Raw genomic sequence first — 12,711 nt, 5'->3', positions numbered from 1 at the left:
CACACCCTCCCTCCAATATACACACACCCTCCCTCCAATATACACACACCCCTCCAATATACACACACCCTCCCTCCAATATACACACACCCTCCCTCCAATATACACACACCCTGCCTCCAATATACACACACCCTCCCTCCAATATACACACCCTGCCTCCAATATACACACACCCTCCCTCCAATATACACACCCTGCCTCCAATATACACACACCCTCCCTCCAATATACACACACCCTGCCTCCAATATACACACACCCTCCCTCCAATATACACACACCCTCCCTCCAATATGCACACACCCTCCCTCCAATATACACACACCCTCCCTCCAATATACACACCCTGCCTCCAATATACACACACCCTCCCTCCAATATGCACACCCTCCCTCCAATATACACACACCCTCCCTCCAATATACACACACCCTCCCTCCAATATACACACACCCTCCAATATACACACACCCTCCCTCCAATATACACACACCCTCCCTCCAATATACACACACCCTCCCTCCAATATACACACACCCTCCCTCCAATATACACACACCCTCCCTCCAATATACACACACCCTCCCTCCAATATACACACACCCTCCCTCCAATATACACACACCCTCCAATATACACACACGCTCCCTCCAATATACACACACCCTGTCTCCAATATACACACACGCTCCCTCCAATATACACACACCCTCCCTCCAATATACACACACCCTCCAATATACACACACGCTCCCTCCAATATACACACACCCTGTCTCCAATATACACACACGCTCCCTCCAATATACACACACCCTCCCTCCAATATACACACACCCTGTCTCCAAGATACACACACCCTGTCTCCAATATACACACACCCTGTCTCCAATATACACACACCCTGTCTCCAATATACACACACCCTGTCTCCAATATACACACACCCTGTCTCCAATATACACACACCCTGTCTCCAATATACACACACCCTGTCTCCAATATACACACACCCTGTCTCCAATATACACACACCCTGTCTCCAATATACACACACCCTGTCTCCAATATACACACACCCTGTCTCCAATATACACGCACCCTGTCTCCAATATACACGCACTCTGCCTCCAATATACACGCACTCTGCCTCCAATATACACACACCCTGCCTCCAATATACACACACCCTGTCTCCAATATACACACACCCTGTCTCCAATATACACACACCCTGTCTCCAATATACACACACCCTCCCTCCAATATACACACCCTGCCTCCAATATACACACACCCTCCCTCCAATATACACGCACCCTCCCTCCAATATACACATCCCTCCCTCCAATATACACACACCCTCCCTCCAATATACACACACCCTCCAACATATTTGCTCACCGTCCGCACAAACAGGCAATGGTTGGCTAGGGGGTCGTATTTGGTATATTTCAGAGAGTTATTCGTTCTATTCCCCGTTGCCTCTGGACATGACATGATGCCGTTGAGATTCCTTCCGTGCCTGAGTTTCATTTTGAGGGGGCTGAGAGGGCGAAGATATGGGGCCTGGTTACATAGACAAGGCTGGTGTTCCCTTAAGTCGAGAATATTAGTTGGTGATCCGATGGAGTTCTCGAAGGGGTTGATTGAAACTATTCCCTCGGGTGGGGGAGTCAAGTAGTTCAGGGTGATGATTGCCAGCATTTAGTTTCACAAAGGGAACTGGAACGCCCACCCTCAATGTATTGTCAGTCAATGAGAAATTGGCATCCAGATCAATAGTGTTCCATTGGGCAGAGATTGGGAGATTAAGGTGGCTGGCCTGTATCTTCATTCCATGATCTGATTGAAATGTAGGAACAGGCACTTGATGGGTTGAATGGTCATCTCCTGTTCCGATTGGGATTATTGACATGGGATCTGACACACACCCATTCCTTCTCACCATGAAGAGCGGTTTAAAGATTAATCCTTCCCTCTATCAACAGCCAATTGTCATTCCCGAACTGTTAACCAGAGATCAGGGGTTGAATTTGTGACCGCTGGGTGTGAGTAACTGTGCTCTACACTCATTCCTTACTTTCCCCGATGCTGTATCGGTTCAAACTGGTGGGAAAGGCTCCGATTTGCATTTTGAGTTGAAAACACACTCTGGGAAAGTCCCCTGCTTCCTCAGAATTGAACCCATCAGATAATAAAGCAGTAAATTTAGTTAATAGTCATTTGGTAATGCAGAATTTGCGTATTGTTGAAAAAGGAGTCATGCTGCCAAAGCTTTTCAACTTGCACTCATCAGGTCGGACCCGCAAAGCTGCCGCCAGTAAAGAGAATTTATACTGGATGGGAAGAGAGCGCTGATTGATTGGCAAGTGGCTTCTTGTGATTGGCAAAGTTTGAATTAGAATTTGAACAAAAGATTGGCAGTTAACTGTTCCCTGCTGCATTCGCCATGGCAACACCTCTACCAATCAGAGCCCACACGCCAACAGATTTAGCACTCTCTTCTGGTGCAGTATGAATTGTTGGTTGCTTTATGATTGGTATTCTTGAAAATTGTCCTGATGAATACATCATGAAAAGTTTTGACAAGCATGTCCCTTTTCCAGCAATAACCGACCTCAGTTAACTTGAACGTTGATTGTACAGGATCGGCTTAATTAACAAATCTCATGGTGTTAGTTCCCACGTGGGTCTGTTCACTTTCATTCCTTCAAATAGCTTTCAGCGGAATAGATCCTCGGCAATGGCAGGTGTTGATCCTGCACAGGGTAGGGGAGAAATCTGTAACTCGTAACGTAATTGGTTTGAAATAACATCACAATTGATCAAAAAGTATTACTGTACCATCACTTGATTTCATAATCAAAGGAAAGTTATTAACCTTCAGTGAATTTTTTGATTACCAAAGTTGAATGGAAAACATGAAAATCAAAGGCTTTCTTTCAAGAAAACTTGAAGACCGAGCTCACAGGGTTAGATACAGAGTGAAGCTCCCTCTACACAGTCCCCATCCAGCACTCCCAGGAAAAGTACAGCACGGGGTTAGATACAGAGTAAAGCTCCCTCTACACTGTCCCCATCAAACACTCCCAGGACAGGTACAGCACGGGGTTAGATACAGAGTAAAGCTCCCTCTACACTGTCCCCATCAAACACTCCCAGGACAGGCACAGCACGGGGTTAGATGCAGTGTAAAGCTCCCTCTACACAGTCCCCATCAAACACTCCCAGGACAGGTACAGCACGGGGTTAGATACAGAGTAAAGCTCCCTCTACACAGTCCCCATCAAACTCTTCCAGGACAGGTACAACACGGGGTTAGATACAGAGTAAAGCTCTCTCTACACCGTCCCCATCAAACACTCCCAGGACAGGTACAGCACAGGGTTAGATACAGAGTAAAGCTCCCTTTGCACTGTCCCCATCAAACACTCCCAGGACAGGCACAGTACAGGGTTAGATACAGAGAAAAGATACCTCTACACTGTCCCCATCAAACACTCCCAGGATAGATAAAGCACGGGGTTAGATACAGAGTAAAGCTCCCTCTACACTGTCCCCATCAAACACTCCCAGGACAGGTGCAGCATGGGGTTGGATACAGAGTAATGTTCCCTGTGCAATGTCCCCATCAAACACTCCCAGGAAAAGTACAGCACGGGGTTAGATACAGAGTAAAGCTCCTTCTACACTGTCCCCATCAAAGACTCCCAAGACAGGTACAGCACGGGGTTAGATACAGAGTAAAGCTCCCTCTACACTGTCCCCATCAAACACTCCCAGGACAGGTGCCGCACGGGCTAGATACGGAGAAAAGCTCCCTCTACGCTGTCTCCATCAAACACTCCCAGGACAGGTACAGCACGGGGTTAGATACAGAGTAAAGCTCCCTCTACACTGTCCCCATCCAGCACTCCCAGGACAGGTACAGCACAGGGTTAGATACAGAGTAAAGCTCCCTCTACACTGTCCCCATTAAACAATCCCAGGACAGGTACAGCACGGGGTTAGATACAGAGAAAAGATCCCTCTACAGCATCAAACACTCCCAGGATAGATACAGCACGGGGTTAGATACAGAGTAAAGCTCCCTCTACACTGTCCCCATCAAACACTCCCAGCACAGGTACAGCACGGGGTTAGATACAGAGTAAAGCTCCCTCTTCACTGTACCAATCCAACACTCCCAGGATAGGTACAGCACAGTGTTAGATACAGAGTAAAGCTCCCTCTGCACTGTCCCCATCAAACATTCTCAGGACAGGTACAGCATTGGGTTAGATGCAGAGTAAAGCTCCCTCTACACTGTCCCCATCAAACACTCCCACAAAAGGTACAGCATGGGGTTAGATACAGAGTAAAGCTCCCTCTACACTGTCCCCATCAAACACTCCCAGGACAGTACAGCACGGGGTTAGATACAGAGTAAAGCTCCCTCTACAGTGTCCCCATCAAACACTCCCAGGACAGGTACAGTAGAAGGTTAGATACAGAGAAAAGATCCCTCTACACTGTCCCCATCAAACACTCCCAGGACAGGTTCAGCACGGGGTTAGATACAGAGTAAAGCTCCCTCTACACTGCCCCATCAAACACTCCCTGGATAGATACAGCACGGGGTTTGATACAGAGTAAAGTTCCCTCTACATTGTCCTCATCAAACACTCCCAGGATAGGTACATCAGGATGTTAGATGCAGAGTAAAGCTCCCTCTACACTGTCCCCATCAAACACCCAGGCAGGTACAGCACGGGGTTAGATACAGAGTAAAGCTCCCTCTACACAGTCCCCATCCAACACTCCCAGGACAGGTACAGCACGGGTTAGATACAGAGTAAAGCTCCCTCTACACCAGGGGTGGGCAAACTTTTCCGTGCAAGGGCCACATTCAGAAATTCACAATTTTAAACGGCCGCATAGTATATTAAGTAAAATAATTAATATTTAAAATAGCCAAAATAAAAGGTTTTTTAAAAAAAAAGCAATTAATTTTTATTAATTAATATTTTTAAGTAGAAACTTCACATGAAACACATGTTGTGCCGAGAAATGATCACCCTACTCAAGTCAACGTATCCACCCTATACCAGTAACCCAACAGCCCCCCACCATTAACCTTAGAATTAAAAGAAAAAAAAATTTTTTATGACTTGATCTTGGTGGGCCGCATAAAGACCTTTGCCCACCCCTGCTCTCCACTGTCCCCATCAAACATTCCCAGGACAGGTACAGCATGGGGTTAGATACAGAGTAAAGCTCCCTCCACACTGTCCCCATCAAACACTCCCAGGACAGATATATCACGGAGTTAGATACAGAGTAAAGCTCCCTCTACACTGTCCCCAACAAACATTCCCAGGACAGATATATCACGGGGTTAGATACAGAATATAGTTCCTTCTACTGTCCCCATTCAGAATGTATATGTGTGTCTTCACGCTCAGGAACACTGAAACTGTGTCAAATAGGAGTATTGACAGTCAGAGAGATCTAGGAGTGCAGGTCCACAGGTCACGAAAGGGGCAACACAGGTGGAGATGGTAGTCAAGATGGCATACGGCATGCTTGCCTTCATTGGCCGGGGCATTGAATACAAGAATTGGCAAGTCATGTTGCAGCTGTCTGGAACCTTAGTTAGGCCACACTTGGAGTATTGTGTTCAATTCCGATCGCCACACTACCAGAAGGATGTGGAGGCTTTAGAGAGGGTGCAGAAGGGATTTACCAGGATGTTGCCTGGTATGGAGGGCATTAGCTATGAGGAGAGGTTGAATAAACTCGGTTTGTTCTCACTGGAACGACAGAGGTTGAGGGTCGACCTGATAGAGGTCTACAAAATTATGAAGGACATAGACAGAGTGGATAGTCAGAGGCTTTTCCCCAGAGTAGAGGGGTCAATTACTAGGGGGCATAGGTTTAGGGTAGAAGGGGCAAGGTTTAGAGGAGATATACGAGGCAAGTTTTTTTACACAGAGGGTAGTGGGTGCCTGGAATTCGCTGCCGTAGGAGGTGGTGGAAGCAGGGACGATAGTGACGTTTAAGGGGCATCTTGACAAATACATGAATAGGATGGGAATAGAGGGATACGGACCCCGGAAGTGGAGAAGATTGTAGTTTAGATGGGCAGCATGGTCGGCACAGGCTTGGAGGGCCGAAGGGCCTGTTCCTGTGCTGTACGTTTCTTTGTTCTTTGTTGGAGCTCCTGAAGACAATTTGATGGAGGCATTGTGTGGGTTCTGTGAGATGGCTGATTGTCTCCAAGGTGCAAATTGATCCCCAGGCACGGGGCTAATTTGCACAGACTCCGATAGATACAAAGTGTTCCTCAGAATAAAGCAGTTTATTAATGAATTTACTCTGCCGGAAGCTGCTTTAGCTGTGAAGCCACTTTCACACACGTGGTGAAGGCAGGAGGGTGTGGGCAGATATTAGAAATGAGTTTATGCTGCTGTCAGCTAGTTCGGTTACCGTCACCACTTCCCAGGAAGAAATGGGAGTTTCTGAATAACAGAATTGTCAAAAAAAAAGAACTCCGCAAATCAGTAATGCTTTCGTATGCGTAGGTGCATTGAACAAGCTGACGGCTTTTGGCAAACGACTGCCTTCCAGTTGCACAAGTGCTGACACAGCTGGTTCCACATAGCTGGTGTGACTGGCCGACTGTCAATGTTTACTGGAGTCTGGGGCGGGAGGGGGGAGGGGGGGGGGGGGGGGGGGTTGGCTGTGTGACCGGGGGTGGGGGGTGGGGGGGGCGAGGTGGCTGTGTGACCAGGTGGGGAGGTAGTGTGCGGGTGTTTGGATGTTGTGTTCGAGATTGTCTCCTCACAAAAATGTGCAACGTGAGTTTGAGCCTGAGGTACAAAATGTTGCTGACGACAGGATCCTTTTGAAAGGTAAACGTGTCTGTGTTTCGAAAACCATTTCCTGTAACTGGTTGTGTGAGGTGCCTGTTGAGTGGGTGCAGTAATGGATAGGAAACTCCTGGTTAATCAGGCCGCACATCCTGTTGCAGAGTTGGTAATCTGGGGCTTTCCTCCATCCAATCTTCGCTCAGGTACATGCTTCAGAACTGGCTGAACCCAGCCTCGGAGTAAACATTCCTTTCAATTTATATATGCGTCATCTTGTTTTTTTAACAAAAATTATTCCTGTTTTGTGGGTGTCCTTGGATAGACGACCATTTATTACCGATCCCCAGGTCCCTCGCAACCGGCACCTTGGGCCCGCTACAGTCCCATGTGGTGTGTGTACATCCACAGTGCTGTTAGGGAGGGACATAGAACAGTACAGCACAGAACAGGCCCTTCGGCCCTCGATGTTGTGCCGAGCAATGCCCTACTCAAACCCACGTATCCACCCTATACCCGTAACCCAACAACCCCCCTTAACCTTACTTTTTTAGGACACTAAGGGCAATTTAGCATGGCCAATCCACCTAACCCGCACATTTTTGGACCCATTCCAATGATTACTTCCAGCATCTTGACCCATTTTAAGATGGTGACGTTTCAGAGGCATCTTGACAAATGCGTGACGAGGATGGGAATGGGGGGGGGGGGGGGGCGCCGGAAGTGTGGATGGTTTTAGTTTAGACGGGCAGCATGGTCGGCACAGGCTAGGGGAGGGCCGAAGGGCCTGTTCCTGTGCTGTACTATTCTCTGTCCTTTCTTTGCCTGGGTGTGACCTTCGAACTATGAACCACTCCGATGACTGAGCTGGAGGCAAGCCAATGACTGCCTCCGTTTACAACACCAGAAAACAAAGGGAGTTCTTTCCCGGGAACATCCGATTGGCACTGAGCCATGTGAGCAGACACTAGGACAGGGAAGGCGGAAGTTTCTTAGGGTCATCTTTTTTAAGGAAATAGCGGGGTTCAGGGAGGGGATTCTCGAGATTGGGGCCCAGCCAGTTGAAAGCAGGCCACCAACCTCGGAGCGACGGGATGGAGGAATTTTCATCGGCTGGAATTGGAGGAATGGTAGTGGCGGGGGGGGTTTGTGGGCCTGGAGGGCGGTGACACTAATGGAAAGGGGCAAGCCATCAGCTGAATTTGGAAGCCAGGAGTAGAACATAGAACATAGAACAGTACAGCACAGAACAGGCCCTTCGGCCCTCAATGTTGTGCCGAGCCATGATCACCCTACTCAAACCTACGTATCCACCCTATACCCGTAACCCAACAACCCCCCCGTAACCTTACTTTTTATTAGGACACTACGGGCAATTTAGCATGGCCAATCCACCTAACCCGCACATTCTTTGGACTGTGGGAGGAAACCGGAGCACCCGGAGGAAACCCACGCACACACGGGGAGGACGTGCAGACTCCACACAGACAGTGACCCAGCCGGGAATCGAACCTGGGACCCTGGAGCTGTGAAGCATTTATGCTAACCACCATGCTACCCTGCTGCCCCCATGCTACCCAGCTGCCCCCATGCTACCATGCTACCCTGATGCAAAGTAGGATTTGAAGACGTGTGCGTGCCGTTAGGCCGAAGCTTAGGCCAGGGGGATGCGAGTGAGGACACACAGGGCAGTGATCTGGATATTAAAGCTTACCAAGGGCAGAAGGTGGGAGGCTTCCTGGGGGATTAAGAGGAATATTTACATTTCGAGGTAAGGAAAGTAGCAGCGAAAGTTTGAACAGCACCTGAACGGAGCCAGGAACAGAATTAGTTACAGAGGAGGAAATGGATTGAATATCTTTCATTGATATGATCTGCTTTATCACACCACAGTGACAATTCAGACACATGGTGCCGATTAAATTCAGCTTTTTATCTTTACTCCAATAATGGAAACATTCATGAAATAAAAGTAATAAATTGACAGGCGGAAAACAGCATTTGGCTGTTTCCACGTCTCCAAATCTCTCAGGGACAGCCTGGCAGCTGCTGACTGAGATTCTATCTCGTTACCGTGCTATTGTTTTCTCAACAAACTCGCCAACAACAGGAAGCAGCTGTAAAGCCCCTGTGGAAGAATTCTGCCCATGGCAACCCAGGGTCAGTACTGAGGGAGGGCTGCACTGTCAGAGGGTCAGTACTGAGGGAGTGCTGCACTGTCAGAGGGTCAGTACTGAGGGAGTGCTGCACTGTCAGAGGGTCAGTACTGAGGGAGTGCCACACTGTCAGAGGGTCAGTACTGAGGGAGTGCCGCACTGTCAGAGGGTCAGTACTGAGGGAGGGCTGCACTGTCATAGGGTCAGTACTGAGGGAGTGCTGCACTGTCAGAGGGTCAGTACTGAGGGAGTGCAGCACTGTCAGAGGGTCAGTACTGAGGGAGTGCCGCACTGTCAGAGGGTCAGTACTGAGGGAGTGCTGCACTGTCAAGGGTCAGTACTGAGGGAGTGCTGCACTGTCAGAGGGTCCGTACTGAGGGAGTGCAGCACTGTCAGAGGGTCAGTACTGAGGGAGTGCTGCACTGTCAGAGGGTCAGTACTGAGGGAGTGCTGCACTGTCAGAGGTTCAGTACTGAGGGAGTGCCGCACTGTCAGAGGGTCAGTACTGAGGGAGTGCCGCACTGTCAGAGGGTCAGTACTGAGGGAGCGCTGCACTGTCAGAGGGTCAGTACTGAGGGAGTGCTGCACTGTCAGAGGGTCAGTACTGAGGGAGTGCCGCACTGTGGGAGGGTCAGTACTGAGGGAGTGCTGCACTGTCAGAGGGTCAGTACTGAGGGAGATCTGCACTGTCAGAGGGTCAGTACTGAGGGAGTGCCGCACTGTCAGAGGGTCAGTACTGAGGGAGTGCCGCACTGTCAGAGGGTCAGTACTGAGGGAGTGCCGCACTGTCAGAGGGTCAGTACTGAGGGAGTGTTGCACTGTCAGTGGGTCAGTACTGAGGGAGTGCTGCACTGTCAGAGGGTCAGTACTGACGGAGTGCTGCACTGTCAGAGGGTCAGTACTGAGGGAGTGCCGCACTGTCAGAGGGTCAGTACTGAGGGAGTGCTGCACTGTCAGAGGGTCAGTGCTGAGGGAGTGCCGCACTGTCAGAGGGTCAGTACTGAGGGAGTGCTGCACTGTCAGAGGGTCAGTACTGAGGGAGTGCTGCACTGTCAGTGGGTCAGTACTGAGGGAGTGCTGCACTGTCAGAGGGTCAGTACTGAGGGAGTGCTGCACTGTCAGAGGGTCAGCACTGAGGGAGTGCCGCACTGTCAGAGGGTCAGTACTGAGGGTGTGCCGCACTGTCAGAGGGTCAGTACTGAGGGAGTGCTGCACTGTCAGAGGGTCAGTACTGAGGGAGTGCCGCACTGTCAGAGAGTCAGTACTGAGGGAGTGCCGCACTGTCAGAGGGTCAGTACTGGGGGAGTGCCGCACTGTCAGAGGGTCAGTACTGAGGGAGTGCTGCACTGTCAGAGGGTCAGTACTGAGGGAGTGCCGCACTGTCAGAGGGTCAGTACTGAGGAGTGCCGCACTGTCAGAGGGTCAGTACTGAGGGAGGTCAGAGGGTCAGTACTGAGGGAGTGCTGCACTGTCAGAGGGTCAGCACTGAGGGAGTGCCGCAGTGTCAGAGGGTCAGTACTGAGGGAGTGCTGCACTGTCAGAGGGTCAGTACTGAGGGAGTGCCGCACTGTCAGAGGGTCAGTACTGAGAGAGTGCTGCACTGTCAGAGGGTCAGTACTGAGGGAGTGCTGCATTGTCAGAGGGTCAGTACTGAGGGAGTGCCGCACTGTCAGAGAGTCAGTACTGAGGGAGAGCTGCACTCAGAGGGTCAGTACTGAGGGAGCGCCGCACTGTCAGAGGGTCAGTACTGAGGGAGTGCCGCACTGTCAGAGGGTCAGTACTGAGGGAGTGCTGCACTGTCCGAGGGTCAGTACTGAGGGAGTGCTGCACTGTCAGAGGGTCAGTACTGAGGGAGTGCTGCACTGTCAGAGGGTCAGTACTGAGGGAGTGCTGCCCTGTCAGAGGGTCAGTACTGACGGAGTGCTGCACTGTCAGAGGGTCAGTACTGAGGGAGTGCTGCACTGTCAGAGGGTCAGTACTGAGGGAGTGCCGCACTGTCAGAGGTTCAGTACTGAGGGAGTGCCGCACTGTCAGAGGGTCAGTACTGAGGGAGGTCAGAGGGTCAGTACTGAGGGAGTGCTGCACTGTCAGAGGGTCAGCACTGAGGGAGTGCCGCAGTGTCAGAGGGTCAGTACTGAGGGAGTGCTGCACTGTCAGAGGGTCAGTACTGAGGGAGTGCCGCACTGTCAGAGGGTCAGTACTGAGGGAGTGCTGCACTGTCAGAGGGTCAGTACTGAGGGAGTGCTGCACTGTCAGAGGGTCAGTACTGAGGGAGTGCCGCACTGTCAGAGGGTCAGTACTGAGAGAGTGCTGCACTGTCAGAGGGTCAGTACTGAGGGAGTGCTGCCCTGTCAGAGGGTCAGTACTGACGGAGTGCCGCACTGTCAGAGGGTCAGTACTGAGGAAGTGCAGCACTGTCAGAGGGTCAGTACTGAGGGAGCGCCGCACTGTCAGAGGGTCAGTACTGAGAGAGTGCCGCACTGTCAGAGGGTCAGTACTGAGGGAGTGCCTCATTGTCAGAGGGTCAGTACTGAGGGAGTGCTGCACTGTCAGAGGGTCAGTACTGAGGGAGTGCCGCACTGTCAGAGGGTCAGTACTGAGGGAGTGCTGCACTGTCAGAGGGTCAGTACTGAGGGAGTGCCGCACTGTCAGAGGGTCAGTACTGAGGGAGTGCCGCACTGTCAGAGGGTCAGTACTGAGGGAGTGCCGCACTGTCCGAGGGTCAGTACTGAGGGAGTGCTGCATTGTCAGGGGGTCAGTACTGAGGGAGTGCCGCACTGTCAGAGGGTCAGTACTGAGGGAGAGCTGCACTGTCAGAGGGTCAGTACTGAGGGAGTGCTGCACTGTCCGAGGGTCAGTACTGAGGGAGTGCTGCACTGTCAGAGGGTCAGTACTGAGGGAGTGCTGCACTGTCAGAGGGTCAGTACTGAGGGAGTGCTGCCCTGTCAGAGGGTCAGTACTGACGGAGTGCTGCACTGTCAGACGGTCAGTACTGAGGGAGCACCGCACTGTCAGAGGGTCAGTACTGAGGGAGTGCCGCACTGTCAGAGGGTCAGTACTGAGGGAGTGCTGCACTGTCAGAGAGTCAGTACTGAGGGAATGCCGCACTGTCAGAGGGTCAGTACTGAGAGAAGTCACCGTGATGGGTGATGTGTCAAAGTTTGAGCAGATCACTTGGTTGGGTGGGAGTTTCGGGGGGGGGTGTTGGGGCTCAGAGAAGCCACGAGGGGAGGGGCAGAGTTTCTGGTGTTTGGTTCCTGGTTAGTTACGGTGTTGGGAGTGGGGACCAATCGGAGGTGACAGCACAGTTTGAGTGACAATTCCCTGTTTCTCTTTCAGAATGGACGACACGTACAGTCTGGGGACCCAGGATGTAAGTTTGTTCCAGAGTTTGAAATAGTTGCCGTCGATTCTCTGCCAGGTGCCATGTTGCTGACTAACTGACTGATTGTTTGTGACACTCAGGGGGGCACTGACTTTGGCCAACTCGACCTACACATGATGAACAACAGGGAGACGCCCATCGAGTCGAGTAAGTGAGGAGACAGGGGGGGGGGGGGCTGGGGACGGGGGGGGACGGGGGGGGGGGCTGGGGGCGGGGGGGGGGGGGGGGGGGGGGGGGGGGCCTGGGGGGGTGGGGGAGGCTGGGGACGGGGGGGGGCTGGGGACGGGGGGGGAGGCTGGTGAAGGAGGGGCGGGGC

At 51.4% G+C, this 12,711-nt stretch overlaps 1 long non-coding RNA gene across 2 annotated transcripts in view; it reads left to right on the top strand.

The window, feature by feature from the left end:
* The window catches only part of LOC119956146, a 32,413-nt gene extending 19,871 nt beyond the window's left edge, over window positions 1-12,542 (top strand). Inside the window, exons 1-3 of one of the 2 annotated variants that reach the window (XR_005458592.1) lie at window positions 6,782-6,899; window positions 12,350-12,383; window positions 12,476-12,542. This is a non-coding gene — a long non-coding RNA (uncharacterized LOC119956146). Of the gene's footprint in view, window positions 1-6,781; window positions 6,900-12,349; window positions 12,384-12,475 lie in introns of those variants that run through there. The other variant, XR_005458591.1, reaches the window with a different exon arrangement.
* Window positions 12,543-12,711: the final 169 nt, after the last annotated feature.

Source organism: Scyliorhinus canicula, chromosome 22 (genome assembly GCF_902713615.1).
Source record: "Scyliorhinus canicula chromosome 22, sScyCan1.1, whole genome shotgun sequence".
Taxonomy (NCBI): domain Eukaryota; kingdom Metazoa; phylum Chordata; class Chondrichthyes; order Carcharhiniformes; family Scyliorhinidae; genus Scyliorhinus; species Scyliorhinus canicula.
This window is presented reverse-complemented; position numbering and strand designations above follow the sequence as displayed.